The sequence below is a fragment of the Tamandua tetradactyla genome, chromosome 3, assembly GCF_023851605.1.
Source record: "Tamandua tetradactyla isolate mTamTet1 chromosome 3, mTamTet1.pri, whole genome shotgun sequence".
Lineage (NCBI taxonomy): Eukaryota > Metazoa > Chordata > Mammalia > Pilosa > Myrmecophagidae > Tamandua > Tamandua tetradactyla.
Window position 1 is genome coordinate 167,362,695 of NC_135329.1, and position 20,417 is coordinate 167,383,111.

The 20,417-nt window shown below is 33.9% G+C and overlaps 1 long non-coding RNA gene and 1 pseudogene across 1 annotated transcript in view; both read right to left on the reverse strand.

Moving 5' to 3' along the window:
• The window catches only part of LOC143676475 (uncharacterized), a 71,606-nt gene that overhangs the window by 21,689 nt on the left and 29,500 nt on the right, over nucleotides 1–20,417 (reverse strand). The window lies entirely within an intron of this gene.
• On the reverse strand, nucleotides 13,998–14,925 carry LOC143676830 (tetraspanin-17 pseudogene; annotated as a pseudogene).

A 20,417-nucleotide genomic window follows, 5' to 3' on the forward strand; every position in this document is an offset into this window, starting at 1 on the left:
CATGAATTTTTAGTATCAAAGTGAGATAGTTATTCCTAAAAAGCTTGAGAAAAATCACATGTAATTAAAGATATATACATATATAATTGCATAAAGAGACAAAGATCTATAAAATATTTATTTTACCCAGTACATTGCATTAAAAGAAAACAATGTTAGGAGACACATTGTGTTTATGTAAGTGTACACTTGGTATGCTTGCTTTATGTTATTTCAGGAACTGATTTTATGATAGAATGATGGACACCAGATTACTATTATGTGCTCCTAGTTATTTTACTTGTTTATATCACTTAACATAGTGTCCATACATTCTCAGAACATATTAAAATTTTAATTTTGAAATGATTCAGTATTTTTAAATAATTTATACTTTATTAATATCACTATAATATCAACATATATTTGAAAAATAGGAATATACACATATAATTGACCTAAATATTTATTCAATCCACTGACTATACTTGTTGCATATTTGCTTTAATTAGAATAATTTTCCAAACCCATTTCCACACCACTGTACTCTCCTACTTCTCAGGGCTCAAAATGTTTGATCTAATCCAAAGAATTTATCAGAGATGAAAATACGCTATTGATAACAGTTGATTAAATGGTTACTCCCTAACTTGGACTAGAACTAACATATTTTGACTTCTTATTCCTTGCCCTGATGTTGTTGATGATATTTTTGAAGCTACAATTTTGTCTGGTAGACAATTAGAAGCATAGTATGTATTAAGCTTGAATACTACAATTGAGAACCCCAGTTTAGAGTGTGTCATCCGAGATAGAATCCATCTGTTTTGAGTGCAAGCACTGGAACACCTGGGAGTTCCTAAGTCATCACAGAACCCAACTAAAATGATATCAATGCAGTCATTCATTAATTTACTTAACAACTATCATTGACTATCTGCTATATGTTAGGTACTCTTCTAGGCTCTGCATATACATCTGTTAACAAAATTCCTGCTCTCATTGAGCTAGACAGGGTAAGACAGGCAATAAGCAAGTGTTAGATAATTGGATGGTGTTTTAGTTTGTAAGCTGCTGGAATGCAATATACCAGAAATGAAATGACTTTTAAAAAGGGAATTTTAGTTGCAAGTTTATAGTTCCAAGGCCATGAAAATGTCCATTTAAGGCACCAACAAGAGGCTACTTTAACTCAAGAAAGGCTGATGGGTCCAGACCACCACTGTCAGCTGGAAAGGCACATGGTGACATTTACTAGCTTTCTCTCCTGGCTTCTTGTTGCATAAGGATTCCCTGGTAGTGTTCTCCTTCTGCAGCTCCAAAGACCTCTGGCTGTGTGGCTCTCTTGGCTCTGTGACTTTTTCCACAATGACTCCTTCTTAAAGGACTCCAGTAAGCAACCCCACATTGAGTGGGCAGAGATACATCACCATGGAAACCAACTAATCAAAAGTTACCACCTACAATGTGGGTGGGTCACATCTCCATGGAAATAACCAAAAAGATTCTACCCATTATTATTGAATAAGGATTAAAGGACATGGCTTTTCTGGGGTACATAACAGCTTCAAACCGGCACAGATGGTAATAGGATTATAAAATGAAGTAAATCTGGAAAGTATAATAGGAAATACCAGGATAAGATATTTTTGATTTTAATGTAGGAGGTCAGGAGCAGCAAAACTAAAGCATTGATATTTTAAAAAGACTTAAACTAGTTGAGAAAACAAGCTGTATTTCCATCTGGGTAAAGAATATACTGAGAGAATATGAAGAACAAGAACAAATGTTTTGAGGTAAGAACAATCTTTTTTAAGAAACAAAATGGGCAACCAAGCTGCAGTGGACTATGCCAGGGGAAAGAAGTAGGCCATGGGGCAGAGAGATAACATGGACCTAGGCTCTTCAGGGTTTCTATGCCATTGGTTTTTTTATTGTGACTTTACTATGAATGGTATAGGAAGGGATTTAAACAGTTGATATAGTCTGACATGCATTTTCGTAGAATCATCTTATCTGCCATACTGAGAACAGATTTAAGAAAATAAGATAAAAAAGATGATAACAGTAAAAAAGTGATACTATAGATGCTATAATCTTTCCTGCCCAACTGCACAGTGAGGAATAAAAGTGGGTCCTACAGGTAACTAGAGAAATCAGAGTGTGTGGATTGTGAGTTTGGTGTTCTTCTATAAAATACTGTCATCATACACTACTTTCTGGGAAAAAAGCATTAACATATTTAAAAATAATTCATCTGAAATTATAAAATGTCAAATTGGTTACTAATTGATTATATTAACTTAAGAGAAGTTTAAATATTTTCATTATATATGTGCTTACACTCATCCTGTAATTGAAAAATAAAATGTCTTGTGCCATTAATTTATGTATCTATAGATACCACATGAGCATATCACTTAACAGTTTAGTCACTCAAACATATTTTAGTAATTACTCAGAATTAATTTCTGTCTTCTTGGTTATGCGAGCAAATAAACACTTCATGCATAAACTCCTTAATTTTATTCTAAGTTTAAACCTGGACTAAATGAGGAATATTAACTGAAAAAAATAAAGCATTTTTATAAGAAATACAAATCATTTTTTTGATAAAATGATATTCTGAAAAACTGAATATGCAGAGCATACCAAACTTCAACATGGATTTCACTAACCCCATCATGATTCCAAAATACAATTTAGGAATTTAATCTGCTTTGGGTGAAGAGGTGTTCCTTTATAACTGTGATAGCTAAAATGGGAAAACACTCAAATCAGAGCAAATCACACTTAATGCCTCTAACTAATAGCAGTCTACATCTGCCTCCACAGCATAGAAGCAACACATTTCCTCCCATTATAAATTTATAGGTGTTATCATATTCAGGTAATGATTCTATCCTTGATTTTTGCATGCCAGGCTGAAATTCTCATTAACTGGTATCTGTCTCAGGATGTTCAACATGTCCAAAACATTAGAGGAAGAGCACACTGAGGTTTAAGGTGTTCACAGAGTCCTCATCATGGGGATTTTAACTTCATCTGGATTCCAGACAGAGGATGAATGTCACTTGAGGAGTGAGGGCTATCAAGGTTATGTCATCTCAGACCCAAGATCATGGTCAGACCAGTAGAAGACCCAGAGTTATCTCATCTTGGACCTCTCACTAATCCAAGTAGACAATGGATCTGATAGTCTAATTTGCAGTAAAGTATGATTTGAATTTAAATATGAGTGATCAACAAGCTTTGGTGATGAGTTGAACAAGAAACGACAAAAGTGTAAAACGACTAACACAATAACCTTACTTATGTTTGTATAAATTGGTGGTGTTATGCAAGTAATTTATGTTCTAACTAAAAGAAACAATTTTAACATAAAAGCCTTTATATACTGCATCATAGTAGTCTGGATCACCATATAGATTTTGCTCATCTGGTCTCTTTACTCTCATTTCAGATATCTATTAATAAATATGCTTCTATCTATTCTACCATGTGATTTTTTTCCTACCTTAACCAACTCTGTTCAACTTGAGAATCTATTTATTATTTAATTTCAAATAAATAAATAGAAATTCAAAAGATAATATGCATTTACTTTGTTACAAAAGGCTAATCCTAGTTAGTTTTTAGAATAAAATAGTGTTGCAGTCAAAGTGAACATTTATATTGATGTCAATTACAGAATCATTTCAGATAAAATTAATAAAGAAACAAGTTTTCTGCCTCTGTTCATTTTAACCCTAGTTTGTCTTAAGAGAAAATGATAGCTATTCAAATGCTGTTAGGTCACACAGTACACTGCAAACAGAGGTCAATGGAGAACAAGCAATGATTCACTTTTAGATCAAGGTTCTAACACTAGGGAATGTTCCAAGAAGCATTTAATTTTCAAATGAATTCCTTCCACTTGGAGCCAAAGGTCAGTAAGCTAGCATTAGTTAGAGTGGTCTCAGCTGCATCAAAGTTAAATAACAACCAAAAGTCACCCACAGCAGTGTCTCTCTAATCCAAGGATTTGTCCCTAAGGACTGCAGGCCAAAGAAGAAAACAAATTTATTAAAGGTGCCTGCAATAAATGCTGTGATCAACAAGCATGTTGGATTGAGAGCTGAGGATAAGAAGCATTTTTTGTTCTTCTCATAGAAAAAGAAATCTATTGAAGCTACCTGTTGAAGTAAATGTATATATTTGGAATTAATCAATCTGTAGAACATTACCAATTACAGCAATGTTTAGAATCTACACTTCACAGTAATCAGAAGAAAGTTTATATCTTTTAAATTATCTATCGTCATGATGTAATAATCAACCTAAGGCATAAAATGCCTTTTAGTTGAAATTTTTAAAAAATGAATTTTTTTTTCCTGAGAAAACCTTTTCCATACTGTTGAAAATATCAATACTGCATGCCAGAGTTGGTTCACTGAGAGCAATAAATATTGATTTCCTTTCTCTATCTCTTACCAATGGCAGACAACTGCCTTGGTTGCTCTGAATATTTCATTGTTTTAGAATTGACAGATTCTGTTAGCATTGAGTTTTTATTCTTTCATTGTTCTTTCTTTTTTAAATAGGCATTTGCTTTATTTAGGGGGAGGGGATATAGCCAAGACAAGAAAGTGAGTGGAAATTAAGGTACCCTCCTTATACCTCAGCTCCCTTGTCAAGTGTGATTTCTTTAAGTTTGGTCTAGGTGTTACTATTACTGACTTTGTGAGGATTTCTTGAAAACTAATGTGCTTTCCTATTTAATTGGTTTTATAAAATCAGACTGTAAATTTACCTCCATTCAGGCAACGATTGATTGGAGCCAGGAATGCTCAAGGTATTTCTTAGGAGTAAATTTAAACATCCTAGCTACCATTCTCTTACTTGATTACTAACAATTATTTTGTCAGTCTCTGTGTAGGCAGGTGTTGTGACTAAACCTGACATTAACCGTCTTTGAACAAATAGGCCAGTGCAGTCCAATATATGCATGGGTGTTGACTTGATCTACTGCATTTTATTTTATCATTACCAATTGTATACAAATCTGAATTAATTCAGAATAAGTATATTGATCTAACTTATCAGACTTCAATTCACATGGATGTCAAATGAATTAGGTCAGGAATCTAACCGCAAACTGCTCCAAGGAAATTACCCCAAAGAGAAGACCATCAATATATTGCTTTAAAAGTATTTATAACCTTCTTCAGTTTTAATAATTTTAAAAGATAAACATAAATACCAATTCATAAAGAATACTTTTATTAATGTTACTGTTGTTTATCTAACTTTTCTCTAAACAAAATTACTTGAAGGCTATTCCCCAAATACCCCTGGCAAAAATATGCTTGCAATCTTTCTACTGATGCTTTAACAGTTAGTAAGGCTTGGATGGTTTCTTAGGATTTTTTCTGAATTCTACTTTAGAAAAAATAATGCAATGCCCAAATTTTATTATAATTTGCATGAAAAATGTAATAAAATTTTAAAAATAGGTTTTAAACCTTTAAGCTTTTACTGAACTTGTGTAAATTTAATTTATCGATTTTCTGAATATGTAGGTGTTTTAGTTTCCTTGCCTGCTCTAGAGCAGTATGCAATGAACTGGCTTAAACAATGGGAATTTAATGGATCAGGGTTTAGAGGCTAAGAGACAGCACAAATCAAGCTGTCCCAAGATAATGCTCTCTCCTAGAAGACTGTGGTGTTCCCAGGCTGGCTGGCTGCCTGGGGTTTGTAGATGCTGGTTCCTCTGTCACATGGCAGTGAGCATAGTGGCATCTCCTGGTCTCTCCCTTCTCCTCCAGAGTCCTTTGATATTCAGCTTCTGGCTCCTCCCACTGTGACTTTCTCTCTGAGTTTCACTCTGTTTGAAAAGGACTCCAGTAAAGGAATAAAGACCCATCCTGAGCCACCTGCTCCTTAACTAAAGTAACCTAATCAAAAGTTCCCACCTAAAATGGGCTAAGACCCACAAGAATGGATTAAGTTTAAGAACATGTCTTCCTGGGGTACGTTCAGCTCCAAACCATCACAGCTGGCAATGTACAAATGAAATAGGTTAAGACCCAAATACTCACATTACTCAGTAGCTTTAAAGTAGTCTCAGAGTTAGAAAATGTGCTTAGCGATAATTCTGATTGAACCTAACAATGATGGTCACAGGAAATTAGACAGGAATGTTTGGAAGAGTAGAAAACCTTAATAATTTTATGCATCAATTGAATTCTGCAAAAATTGAAATGATGGAGAGAAAAAAGATGATGAAGGATTCTACAACATATTTTTTTCCTGAATAAACACATATGCATGTATGAGCAAACAGAATCTTTTCAAGGAGATTAAAATTGCAAAATAATTATTGTGTTAATCCAGACTGAGAACATTTGCTTATGAATATTTTCAAAATTATCATGCCTTTTCAATAAAAATGTTACCAAACACATAACTTGGAAAACTTCTAAGTGAGAATTGATTTAATTTTCTAAATATTATATAAAATTGAAAAAAAAAACTTGTCTATGTATAAATATGAACCATGCAAAAATGTCTTATTTCTTATCATAAACATATATCTACTGTGTATTCATCCACAAGGCAAATAAAATGATCAATAATGCTCCTAATTACTTATTAATTTTGATACTTTCTCTTTATAGAGTTATTAGCCAAACTAATATTAATGATTAGATGTTCTGGTCTAGAGACTTTCAAATGTTCTTACAAAACATATACTCTGAATAAGATTTACAAGAATCTATGTAAACAGCCAAATAACCAAAGGCAAAACACTTTTTTTTAAAGGGATATAAATAAAATATAATATATATACACAAAGAACATATATATATACACATATATAAATATAAATACATATATACACGTATCCATTAAATATTATATATATATATATATATATATATATAAATTCTTAACATATCTGGTATAATTTAAATTTTCTAAAAAACTACTCTTCATGATATACTTATAACCCAAGTCCTATAACTTCTTTTAACTGCTATCCAAGTTTGTTCTTTCATCATGCAGGGGGACATAGAAATTCCAAATTTACCCATTCACATGTATCTGGTGATTAGAAAGTAATTAAATTAAATTTCTAAGTATAATTTAAATAAATATTAATAGTTTAATATTTATAGGTCCAAATTTAAAGATGTAAAGATTTTTTCCCACAGCATCTTTAAACCTATAAAATAGCAATTAAAATATTAAACCTTTAAAATTAAACCTATAAAATAATAACTAAACTGATAAAATATATGCATCTTTCGCTTGGATTTACCTTTTTAAAGGGTCCAAGCTTTTGAATTAGTGTTAAATATATATTATTATATTTTAAACGTTATTCTAATCACTGTGCTATTTAGAGTTAAGGGAACTTTCAATTTTTAAAATTTCATGCACTTAAATGTATTTAATGTATTAGAGCATATTTTATTTTATCCTTGTATTTTACTTATGTTTTCATGAATATTTTAGATTTATTATTTGTTAATTTTTCCTCTAAAGCATATTCCCCAAAAATGTTCATATACGAAAGTGGTCTAGATTACAATGGGTAAACAATTTTTAAATAACACATGAGCAAGAAAACTAAAACACCAGATGAAAGCACTTTGAAGAAAGAAATTGGCAGAATTTTCTAATGTCATAATTTAGAAAATAAATGTATCTATGGAAAAATAATTGCTCTCCCTAAAATAAAATGTTCACTTTATGTAATGATCATAACTCAAATCAAATTAAATAACAATCCAAGGAAGAAGTTTCTATGATGTTTTATAAAATCTAATTGTTGTTTTTCAGTCAGTTATATAAGCACTGGCTAATTTTCTCCTGTCAGGTCATAAACACATGTAATTCTATTGATAACACTTTAACTTCAAACTTTGTCTGAATTAGATTGCTGCTTTTTAAATTTTTTTGATATTTGTCTATTTTCTTTTTTTATATCATTGTAAATGAACATACTGAAAAAAATAAGCAATAGCTTATGATATAATAGGCAAATCGAACAGAGTGAGTTCTATAAAAGTGGAAGCAAATAGAATTTTTTTTCCCTCTGAAGGAAATAGCCTGAGTGTGGGCAACACAGGAAAAGGATACCTATTAGATCTGAAATGGGCTGTAAGTAGGAAGCTTTGAAGACAATAACGGGAAGATTTGATTTAATTTGTGAAAAGATTTGTTGTCACTAAAGACTTTGGAAATGGAAAAGTGATTCATTCAATATTACATTGTAAGAGAAGCCCTCAGTTTTCCCCTAGGAAGAACATATTACATATAGACTAGGAAGGCTAATGCAAAGTAAGTTTAGTAATATAATACTAGAATGATACCTGCGGCTATTGGAATTGAGAGGAAAAATGGGATTACTGAAATACTGCCTGCGACTACGAAACCATTTTCTTCATCTACTCCTTTAATTTTGAACATGAAATCTTAGCATTTTCATAATAGAACTCATACCCTCACCAATTGATTTGTCCCTTTTCCTGATCAATTAAACTACCACCAGATCTTCAAACATCTTATAAAATTATATTTTGAATTAAAGGAAAAAGAAAGGAAGTAAACATGACATCTAAAATATTAGACGTTATGTTCTAAATAGGTGCAACTGGGTCGTATTGCAGCAGCCAGAGAAACAGAATAAATAAGGAGAAACGTGAATATATAAGGTATTAAAACTAGTAGCCAAAAAACAACCACAACAACAACAAAAACTATGAGCCAAACGAGCTCTCAGAGAAGTCTGGGCCTTCATGAATTTCAATTATAAAATTTATAAACAGAACAAAATTTAGAAATGGAAGTAGTAGTGATAAGAGTAGTAAAAGAAGTAGCAGTAAACACATATTGAGCCCTTCTAAGTACAAAACTATCTTCTTAGGAATTTTATTAGTACGCCACAATCCTTATATAGATTCAGTAGCATTGTTACTGTTTTTATGGTGATTTTGAAGATGAGAAAATCAAAGTAAATAGTAAACAATTTGCCAAAGCTAATAAAATTAGCTAATTGCAGAGCTGGAATCAACGTATAGAAAGAGAATTTAAATTAGAGACAGAGGGTTGTGACATACAATCAGTAATGGTAAGAATGTTTCCATTGTGGAGTAAAATTTGAGATTAAAGAAAGAATGAACAATAAAGCAAAAGAGTTTCTTATTAATAAAACCAAGCGAACACTTGATTTAGCTAAGATAGTTGCACTGAGAATTTTGGACAAATAGTTTCCATGCAACAGTAAAGAACACTATAAAATGAAAGAAATCATTGATGGGACATAGAATATTAATGTGTAAGCAGTGCACAGTGGGAGTTCAGGCAAAAAAAATTATAATTTTAAGATCTGAAGTATTTTTTTTCCTACCAAAAATATTTAAAGCAAAATATTTTTAAAAAGATAACTGATTCCACAAATTCTTTTGGTCTGTGGAGGCTTGTTATTTACTATTTTTTTAACATGGGATGATCATCCCTGAGAAGAGAAAAATATATGATGTGAACCCTGTGATTGTCTCCAGTTACTATCTGGAGAAACTTCCCAGGCCAACTGTTCAGTGAGAAGAATCCAAGAGGGCCTCCCTAAATTGAGAAGACACGGACCAGAGTTCAGGAAGGCAAAAAATAGGTAGAAATCATGGGGCAGAGTACTGGAGGGAAAGATGTTCAGGGAGAAAGAGAGATCCAAAGATAGGAAAGGGTTCTCATTAGTCTGCCTGAGAAGTGCACTGTGAGGAAACTACCGCAAACCAGGCAGAAGGAAAAGAACTACTACAAAAATGCAGCCAGAATAATCTCTGGAGCTCTCATAGAACCACCAGTTAAGAATAAACTGAGCTGTTTCCTCAGGGTAAAGTGTTTGTAGAGGGTCTAATTAGTCCTAGATTAAGACCAATCCTGGATTTACTTAAATAAATCAAACAGATATCAAATTACATAACTGCATCCCAAACAAAAGCCCAAAGAAAATGAGAAAATATGAAAAAAAGAAAGAACCCTTGGTGAGAAAAGAAATGCAAAGGGCTGCATCATGACTATTTGAAAAAGGACTAATTTTGGAAAACATATGCAACCTGGTTCTGATAACTATTATAAACTACAGTAATTAAGAGAGTGCAATATTAGCGTGAAGGCAGATTCATAGAACAAAAGGACAGACTAATAGAGCCCATAGGTAAAGTCACAAAAATATGACCAGTTGATTTTCAGCACACTTGCCAAAATATTTCAACAGGGAAAAGGTATTCTTAACAATACATGGAGATGTGTTTGTGATAAAATTAACCTTGACCATTACCTCACACCACATACAAAAATTAAATTGAAACGTATAATAGATGGAAATATAACAGCTAAAACTATAAAACTTCTATAAAAAACAAATGAAAAATCTTAGTGAACTTGGTTTAGGAAAAGATTGTTTGAATAGTACACAGAGATGATAAACTGGATTTTTTTTTTTTTTTTTTTTTTTTTTTTTTACATGGGCAGGCACCAGGAATCAAATGCAGGTCTCAGGCATGGCAGTTGAGAACTCTGCGTACTGAACCACCATGTCCCACCCAAACTGGATTTTATTAACTGTTTTTATATGCTTTTAAATCTCTCATAATGCCACTTTCACTCTAGGAGGATAGTTATTCAACAATATGTAATTTATAAATTTAGGTCACTATCTAACCAATGAAAATCTTACTTTCTATAGACTGACTTGTATTCACAGTGGTTAACTAGCACAATACCTAGGTGAAGCTTCACTAATGTTGAGCAGGTGGAGTGAAATCACTACTCACGTAAAAAAAAAAAAAAAAAAAAAATCAGTTAACTGATTGAGGAAGACAAGCATGAGTGACAATTCAATAAAACTTATAGAAGAAGAAGAAGCAAATTTTAATGAATATTTTGCAAACTCCCAAGATTTAGTTATGACACAAAATGATGAAAATACATGAAAACATTTTTGCAAGGGCAGAGCCCTTAGAACAACCATTAATCCTGGCTACCTGGCTCTCTGTGTATACTTACGCTCTTCTTGTCCTTTATAGAGAAATTTCTCACCTTTCCCTTCTAGTCTATGAATTATCTTATTTCCTTTTTATGTATTTTGCTTAAGTTAGTTGAAGTTATTATTGGTTGTTGTAAAAAGTATGAGACAATGGGTATTAGGCAAAGCCACAGATATCCACTAGAACTAGTCAGTATGAAGACAGAGTTCTAGTCCAAGTTTGATGAAAAGTCTTTTTCTTGACAAGGTAACTTCTAGCTACTTTGTTTTCCAACTGAGAAATAAAGATACAGAACTATTCTCCACAATTAAGATTTGACATCAGATATATGTAAATTGTCTTGACAGTAGGAATTTTAGTGTCTGCAGTAAATGTGATACCAGTTGTCAGGTATATACTTTTGAGAAGAAAACTAATAGGATGGGAAATCACTGAGGAAATGAAACTTTTTAAAATGTATTTGCACTCTTGATCAGAACATTAACCTTAGGATGTTTTAGGAAAGAATTCTGATAATCTTAAGCAGTGAGTACAATATTTCATTTGAAAAAGTGAGCCATCAAGATGTCACTGAAATGGAATAATGCTTAGAATTGTAATTTAATCACCATGTTTTCAATGTTATTCTGTATCCATAGCTATTCCCTAAAAATCTCCATAAGACTCATAAATAGAAACACACCTTGACCTTACGTGTCAGTATACCTCATGAATAGAGGTTGCCAGATAAATTCATTTAAAAATTCTAGACTGGGTCAGGCCACAATGGCTCAGTGGCAGAGTCCTCACCTGCCATGCTGGAGACCCAGGTTCGATTCCTGGTGCCTGCCCATGCAAAAAAAAAAAAAAAAAAAAAGATTCTAGGCTGATATTCTTCTTTGAATAACATTCCATCCATAATTTCTGCAATCTACTTCAGGTTGATTTTTACAGTACTATCCACATGTTTGGAATTAATTATCTTTTAATTAATAAATTAAAAGAATACAGTGGCTCAGCAGGCAGACTTCTCGCCTGCCATGCCGAAGACCCAGATTCAATTCCCAGTGCCTGCCCATGTGTACTGGTTTGAAAGGATGTATATCCCCTGGAAAAGCCATGTTTTAATCTAAATCCCATTTCATAAAGGCAGAATAATCCCTATTCAATACTGTATGTTTGAAACTGTAATCAGATCATCTCCCTGGAGATGTGATTTAATCAAGAGTGGTTGTTAAACCGGATTAGGTGATGACATGTCTTCACCCATTTGGGTGGGTCTTGAGAAGTTTCTGGAGTCCCATAAAAGAGGAAACATTTGGAGAATGAAAGAGATTCAGAGAGAGCCAGAGAAGAACAACATAGCCACGAGAAGCAAAGTACTAGCCAGAGACATTTGAAGATGAAGAAGGAAAACGCCTCCTGGGGAGCTTCATGAAACAGGAAGCCAGGAGAGAAAGCTAGCAGATGACGTTGTGCTTGCCATGTGTCCTTTCAGGCAAGAGAGAAACTGTGACTGTATTTACCATGTGCCGTCTCATTTGAGAGAGAAACCCTGAACTTCATCGGCCTACTTGAACCAAGATATCTTTCCCTGGATGCCTTTGTTTGGACATTTCTATAGGTTTGTTGTAATTGGGACATTTTCTTGGCCTTAGAACTGCAAACTAGCAACTTATTAAGTTCTCTTTTTAAAAGCCATTCTATTTCTGGTATATTGCATTCCGGCAGCAAAAATACAAAAAAAAAAAAAAAAAAAAAAATCAAACTGAGAACATTGTGAATAGAAAGCAATGATTTCAAATCATTGTAGATTACCAGAAATTCTGTACACATAAAGTTCAGCTTCAATCCAACCAAAAAGGACTCTTAATAAATGCATATTTGGAAAGACAATGTTTAAAGTGCCTTTTAGATTCTAAGCCATTAAAACTGTTAACTGCAGAAGAGTTGGGTCAATCTTGGTATAATTACTATGTTCATCAAATATCAGAGGTTACCTTTAAACAAATATAGGATTATATACATCTCCATAAAATCTTTCAGTTTTCTGTCTTTGAACTTCTCTAGCTTCTTATCATGACTTGAAGAGTTTGTCAACACCTGTCCATTTTAGCTCTGTATTCTTGTCTAATATTTTATCCCTAATCACCTAGTTGACGTTTCTTAGTGAGTTCATCAAGCTCTTTCAGCTTCTAGCTGTTCGATATCATGTTCTATTTCAGTCTCTCCTCCTTTCACATTTGTTAATACCTATGCATCCAACAAGTTTCCTTTGAAATCTGTTTCTCAGGAAGTACTTCCTTAACCACATCTTCCTTCCTCCACAACCAGACTAAATTAAGCTCTGTCCTTACATTCTCTTGTTACGCATCTGTCTTGTAACTCTCTTCTTCCTCTTTCAGATTGGCCATCAAACTTGTCACAATATATGCATTTCAATGAGGAAAGGACTTTTTTAGTGGTGGTAGTAGGGAGTTTCCAAAGGTTTGTTTATTTGAACAATGTTTAGTCATCACGATGTTTGATACTGACAGGCAAGTAGGGGAGACACAATTCTTGCAGTCATTTTTTATTCTAGAGCATTGAGGAATTGGAGGGCTACTGGCAGGTTCACAGCCAGCAGAAAAGTGAGCTCTAAAGTTTTCTGAGGCGATGTCACCCACAACAGCAAGTCCAAGAGCCTGTCCTACACAGCTATGCACAGAAAATTGTCACCCAGCCTGTGTGAGGGGACATGTGTAGCACCTCCCACTCCACCTGGTGTAAACCCTTCTAAATCCTCTGGAGGACCTAGCACCCCGTGGACATGATGGTGGTCCCTGTGCAGGCTTACCCACATCTGTGTCTTTTATGCCCACAGGACTCCAGGACAAAATGCCCTGTCAGAGCCAAAGCAGCTTTTTCCTTGGGCAGACAGTGCACATGAGCCCCAGGGGCTCAGGTTGAAGCAGAAACACACTCTGCATCTTTGCCCATCTTAGGTACAGTAAGGGGCCTTGCTTAGGCTAGGACAGTGTCCATGGCCAGTGTGATAGTCTTACAGACCTCCACTGTTTTGATATCACTCACTAGGTTCTGGACCAGGCAAATGCTTATGATCTGGAGGAGACTGATGCCCATGAAGACTCAGGCTATGACGATTATAGTATTCTGCAACCACATCTCAAACTGGGCCACACAGCATTCAGTGTAGATGGAAACCTGATGCTCCAGCTCCAGTCTGAGTTAGACATTATAGCCATGCTGGTTGTTAAGGACATACTCCTCAGGGTCCTGGGTATTTGAACCCAACTTGGGTTCAAGTACCTGCAGTTGAAATATACTCTGTTTCCAGTCATTGGTCTCTCAGGCTCTGCTGCAAGATCAGTATTCCTGAGCGTAGTCAGTGAGGTTCTAGAGGCCAATATCACCCCAGTAGGTCTTAATATTCTTGATGAAGAGGTTGAGCTGGTCTCCTATCCAGCCCTTGAAAATGAAGGCTAAGATCCTTGTTACCAACTCCATTAAGAAGATGAAACCAAAGAGCACAGGGAAAAATTTGAGCAAGATATTCTCCTGGAAGGCCCAGAAGACATGACCCCGCCAACTACCATAAGATCCACTCTCAGATCAGTTAGTACTGAGATGTTGGAGAAAACACCCTTCTCCACCCAGGTCAATATGCCAATGGCCAGAACCAGGGCTTCCAGCAACAAGAAGACAATGTTGAAGTCAAACAGTAAGCATTTCCAAAGTAGCCTACCTCGGGTTTCTAGCAGTGCTGGTGCTCGTTAAGCTAAAGCCAGGACCTGCTCTGACCACCCTAAGCTATAGCTGCTAGAAACCTAGCCATATGGCTCAGAAGAAGACTTTCTTGCTGTACTTGTTACTAAAAATATAATACCTTATAATATAATAGCTCTAGGATGAGGGTTTCTTCTGATACCATTAGGTAAATGTGAAAATCTTCACATATCCTCAATAAAAGGCAGAGTAAAGCACATGAAAACATCAATTCTGGCACAGTAATATTAACAATATATTTTGAATCTATTCTCACAATAGCTCATTTAGAAAATTCAAATGATTCTTAATATTTTATGAAATAAATAATACCAATATTAATATATACATTTAATATTTATCTAAATTATTTTAAAAATTTATCAAGATCAGAAAGGTTATTTTATAGGTCTCTTCCGTTATTAATGTTTTTGTCAATACTAGTTCATCTATGAGATACTATTGACCGTATTAACAAGTTTCAAGGTAGACATTTGAATATGGGAAAAAATTAACAATAAAACTTCAGACATACTTTTAATTCTCATAGTCTGCAAGCATATAGTACTGCATTTAACTGTTAAGTATTAATTTTACAATACAACCATTAGAGCAATTTTTAATATTGTCTATACTTTATAATTCTCTAAGATTCTTTCAAATTATCTTTTAGTTTGGGATCAATATTTGTTTACTTCATTCTTTTTCCTTCAAATAAAACTTTATATGGGTTAAAATATTCATTTTCATTTTTATTGAAGTGTGCTAGCTGAGACTTCAACCCAGGAAATGAATTGAATCTTGGAGTATTATATTCTACAAATTTTACCTAGCTCACTTTAGAAAAATAAAGCTGCTTCCAAATGCCCAAAAAAGAACATGCTAAGGAGAAAATGTCCGTTTTTTTTTTTCAAGAAAAAATACTCAAAAGAATATGCCATCATATTTGACTTATAGATTCATATAAATTGCAGAAGAAAAGCTAAAAACTAAATTTCAAGAATGCTTGAAATGTTTAAGATGACTTTTGATATCAAAAGGAATATTTACTAAATGCCATTGTTTTATAGCATCTCTATAATTTATATAGATCAATAACTTCAAAATTTTGACAACTTAATCATTCAACATTCTGTCCACTGTAATCAGCAGGAGGTGGGGAGGGATGGAGAAGTGGGGTTCTTATCAAACAATGTACACTATTTTCAAAATCCATGATAAGCATTTAGAGTTTGTTTTGCACACAACAGTAACACAGAAATGGAGTCTATAGGAGAACAATAAAGAAAACCTAAATTTACTTCATCCCTTTAGTATGTGGGAAAGAAAAGAAATAGTACAATTGTGTATTGAAGAAAACTCAGCACACATGGAATAATCTTATACCAGGATGGAAGACTTTCTGACCATTTCAATGTTTCCCTAAAGTTTCTATAAACCTCTTTTATTTTGAAATTCTATCAACACTAAAGGACTACAAAATATTCTATGCATTTACAGATGCGTGACATCAAATTGAGTGACAAAAGTCCAGTCCAACATTTTCCATATATATATATATATATATATATATATATAAAGTTATTTCACTCATTTTCCAAATTTCTTTTAGCTATTGATTTTGTTGAAAAAGTGAGGAATATACATTCTAAGCAGTGAGCTTCAAAAGAAAGAAAAAAACAAATTTCCATATTAAGTAAACTATCAGAGCAAGCTAATATAAAACAAACAAAGTTGCCTTTCTGACATAATCTTTTCTTTTCATTAACTGAGTAGTCATAATAAGCCTACATACCAAAACACGACAATGCCAACCTTCAACACAAATGATATCAAACTCAGGAGATCTGTGCATTTTTCTTTCTTTTTTTTTATCTCCTGCTCATGAGAGGGCCATAAAAATAACCCCTCTACTTTCTACAAAGTTTAACATAAATATTATACAGCAGAGTATATTATTCCATTCTTACTGGAAATGAAATCCATGCTTCCTCTACAGCATACTTAAGTATGCTGGTTTATGATAAGCATGTTCTCTAAAACAGAAAATAAATCATTTCTAATGGGTGTTGTCCTCATGTTTATTTCAGATGGCAAAATGCTAAGAAAACCTCATGTGCAATAATGCAATGTGGTCACAAAGTTGAAATTTAGGAAAACTTTCCTTTGCTGGACAGCAGATTACTGTAATGTGCATTACTGTAGGTTTCTCTCTAGTGAATTCCATATTAAGAGATATATGTGGTCAGTATGATGTGTTAATGAACTTTCACATTAAGAGGTCAGATTTCAAATTATTTGCATGCTATAGATAATACATATAAAATAAATAGGCAGTTATCCTATAAATTACCTCAATCCTCATTCAACTTCAGGAAGGTCTAGTTTTTCAGATTAAGGTGTTACCCAGTCTATATTTTTAATATAAAATAATACTTATATTCAAATTGGATAAAATGACAAAGAGAAGTAGATTATTTTCTTTAAATAATCACAGCATGAAAGTTATTTAAGGTGGAATTAAAGAGTTTGATGGTATTCAAAGATATTTTATAAAAATATAAAAATTTGTTTTATAAAAATCAGTTTACTAAATTCTATTTACAATATGCTTTCCATATTAGCAGTTAACAATCTATTGCACTGTATGGGAAAACATGGATTATAAATTATATAATTAAAAAGAAAAGAAAATATTCACTCCAGTGGAGTAGCTAATGGTTAGTATCCTTTTTCTACCTTAGTTTTTATACTTAAAATTAACCGCTGAATTTCTATTATGCACATAATACTGTGAGAAAGATTTGAAAAAAAAATGTCAAAAAGGACTTGACACATTTAAGTAATGCACTATCAATTTGAGATATAAAAAATAAAAAATAATAAAATAAAATAATAGAATCAAGATAATCTGTGCTAAAGGTCAAGTAGATGATGGTAATAAGTACTAGTTGTTTTCAAAAAGAGAAGGAATTCCCTCTAAGATTGAATGACTAAGTGTTAGAAGAGATGATACAAATTTGGCCATTAAGAACTTGTGTGAAAGATAACATAAGAAAAGTAAGAAGTCTTGAGATTGGTGAGCATTGAAACAGCTTGATAGAATTTTTTTTTCCCTTAGGAATTCGGATTAAATGAAAAATGAATAATTACATGGCATTTATGGTAGGCTGAATAAAAGCATCAAAAGACATGCTATCTTATGTAGGATATTATTTTACATGACAAAAGCAACATTGCAGGAATGATTAAGTTCGGGATCTTGAGATGGCCCCAGCCCAATGTAATCACAACAGTCCTTAGAGGTGCGACTACACTATGCTGTTGGCTTCAAAGATAGATGAAGGAACCACAAGCTAAGTAACAAAGGTGGCTTCCAGAAAATGGCAGAGACAAGAAACCAGATTTTACCCTAAAGCCTTTCAGAAGAAACTAACCTCGCTGATACCTTGACTTTACCCCATTAAGACCAATTTGGACTTCTGAACTCAAGAAGAGTAAAACAATAAATCTGTTAAGACACTAATTTGTGGTGATTTGATACAGTAGCTACTGGAAACTAATATGAGCACCATTCATTATTACCAAGCCATAACTCCCAAATTTTTGGGCCATGAATGTGGAGTGAAAATTGAAACTTTGAGAAAGAAAGTAAATGAAGTGACCCCCCCTGATCAATATGACAAAATGAGGAGCTTGAGGGTTCTATTCCATCATGGAAGCATTGAACAACCAGCAAGGACTGGTTGAAACTTTCTCAAAGCTCCAGACAACAGTTAAGAGATTGCAGTAACAGAGTGAGCACCCCTCATACCTTGTGTATCAGTTAGGGTTCTCTATAGAAACAGAATCAACAGGAAATATTCATAAATGCAAAATTTATGAAAGTGTCTCACGTAACCATGGGAACGTAGGGCTCAAAATCTGCAGGGCAGGCTGTGAAGCTGACAATTCCAATGGAGGGTTTGAATGAACTCCACAGGAGAGGCTCCCCGGCCAAAGCAGGAAAGAGAACCTGTCTCTTCTGAATCCTCCTTAAAAGCTTCCAGTGATTAGATTAAGCATCACTCATTAAAGAAGACACTTCCCTTGGATGATTACAAATGGAATCAGCTGTGGATGTAGCGAACGTGATCGTGCCTTAATTCTATGAAATGTCCTCATTGCAAAAGACAGGCCAGCACTTGCCCAACCAGACAAACAGGTACTACCTCTTGGCCAAGTTGACACATGACCCTGACACCCTGGTTGCCCCCTCTCCCATCCCTTTACCAGCCTGTCATCAAGCCAACCTGCACTCAGGCCATTGTGGGAGTTTCTGGTTTCAGAAAGAGGAGAATAATTCCCATGCACGTACTGGGAGCATGCATGCCTGACTATGTATATCTGGTGGTGGTCTGAGGAACTGACCAAACTAAAGGAAATCAGGAAAATCAAAAGTGGACAAAAGGCAATATTAATAGATGAAAATGATTAAATGGAACCAAATAGAGCTGAAGACCACAGTAATGGAAATTAAAAATTCCCTAGAGGGTTCAACAGCAGATTGGATATGGCGAAATAATTAGTGAACGTGAGGGTAAAACGATTTGAAATCATACAGTTTGCAGAGCAGAAAGAAGAAAAATGAACTGAATCTTAGGATCCTGAAGAACACCATCAAATAAAGGCACAGTAGGAGTTCCAGAAGGAGAAAAAAGAATGAAAGGGCAGAGAGAATATTCAAAGAAATAACAACTAAAAGCCTCCCAAATTAGTGAAAGGCATGAACATACACAGTCAAGATGCTCAAAGAATTCCTAACAGGAGAAACCCAAATAGATTTATCACATGACATATTATAATCAAACTGTCTAATGTTAAAGATAAAGAGAAAAGTCTGAAAGGCACGAGAGAGAAGCAGTGTCATGTACAAAGGAACTCCAACAGAATTAAATACCAATTTCTCAACAGAATCCATGGAGGCAAGAAGGCAGTGTGATAACATTTCTTAAATGTTAAAAGCGAAATGTCACACAAGAATTCCATAACTGGTAAAACTGCCTTTCAAAAAATGAGGGAGAGATTATGATGTCACCAGTTAATCAAAAGCTTAGGGAGCTTGTCATCACTAGACCACAGCCCTACAAGAAAAGCTAAGGGGAGTCCTGCAGGTTGAAATGAAAGAACAATTGACAATAGATTAAAGCATCAGGAAAAAATAAAGAACTCTAGTAAAAGTAACAACATAGGTAAATATAAATGCCTACACTATTATATTTTTGGTTTTTAACACCAGTTTTTACTTTCTACAGGACCTATAAGATAAATGTATAAAATATAATGATACATCGGTGGCACTGGAGACATAATACATAAACCTGCAATTTGTGACAAGAAATACATAAATTTCTTTGGGGGCGCAGAGAGGTATAGAAAAATAATTTGTGTTTAATATTGAAGTTAAATTGGTGTCAAAGCAAACAAGATTGTTATAGATTAGGAGGTTAAATTTAAGCCCCACAGTGACTAAATGAAAATAATTTAGAATATGTAGGCTCAAAGAGACAGAAATTAGAGTACAGTTTGCTTGGGGAGGAAGGCAGGGGAAATGGGAGTTAATGCATAAGACGTACAGGGTTTGTGTTGAGGAAATGGGAAAGTTTTAGAAATAGAAGG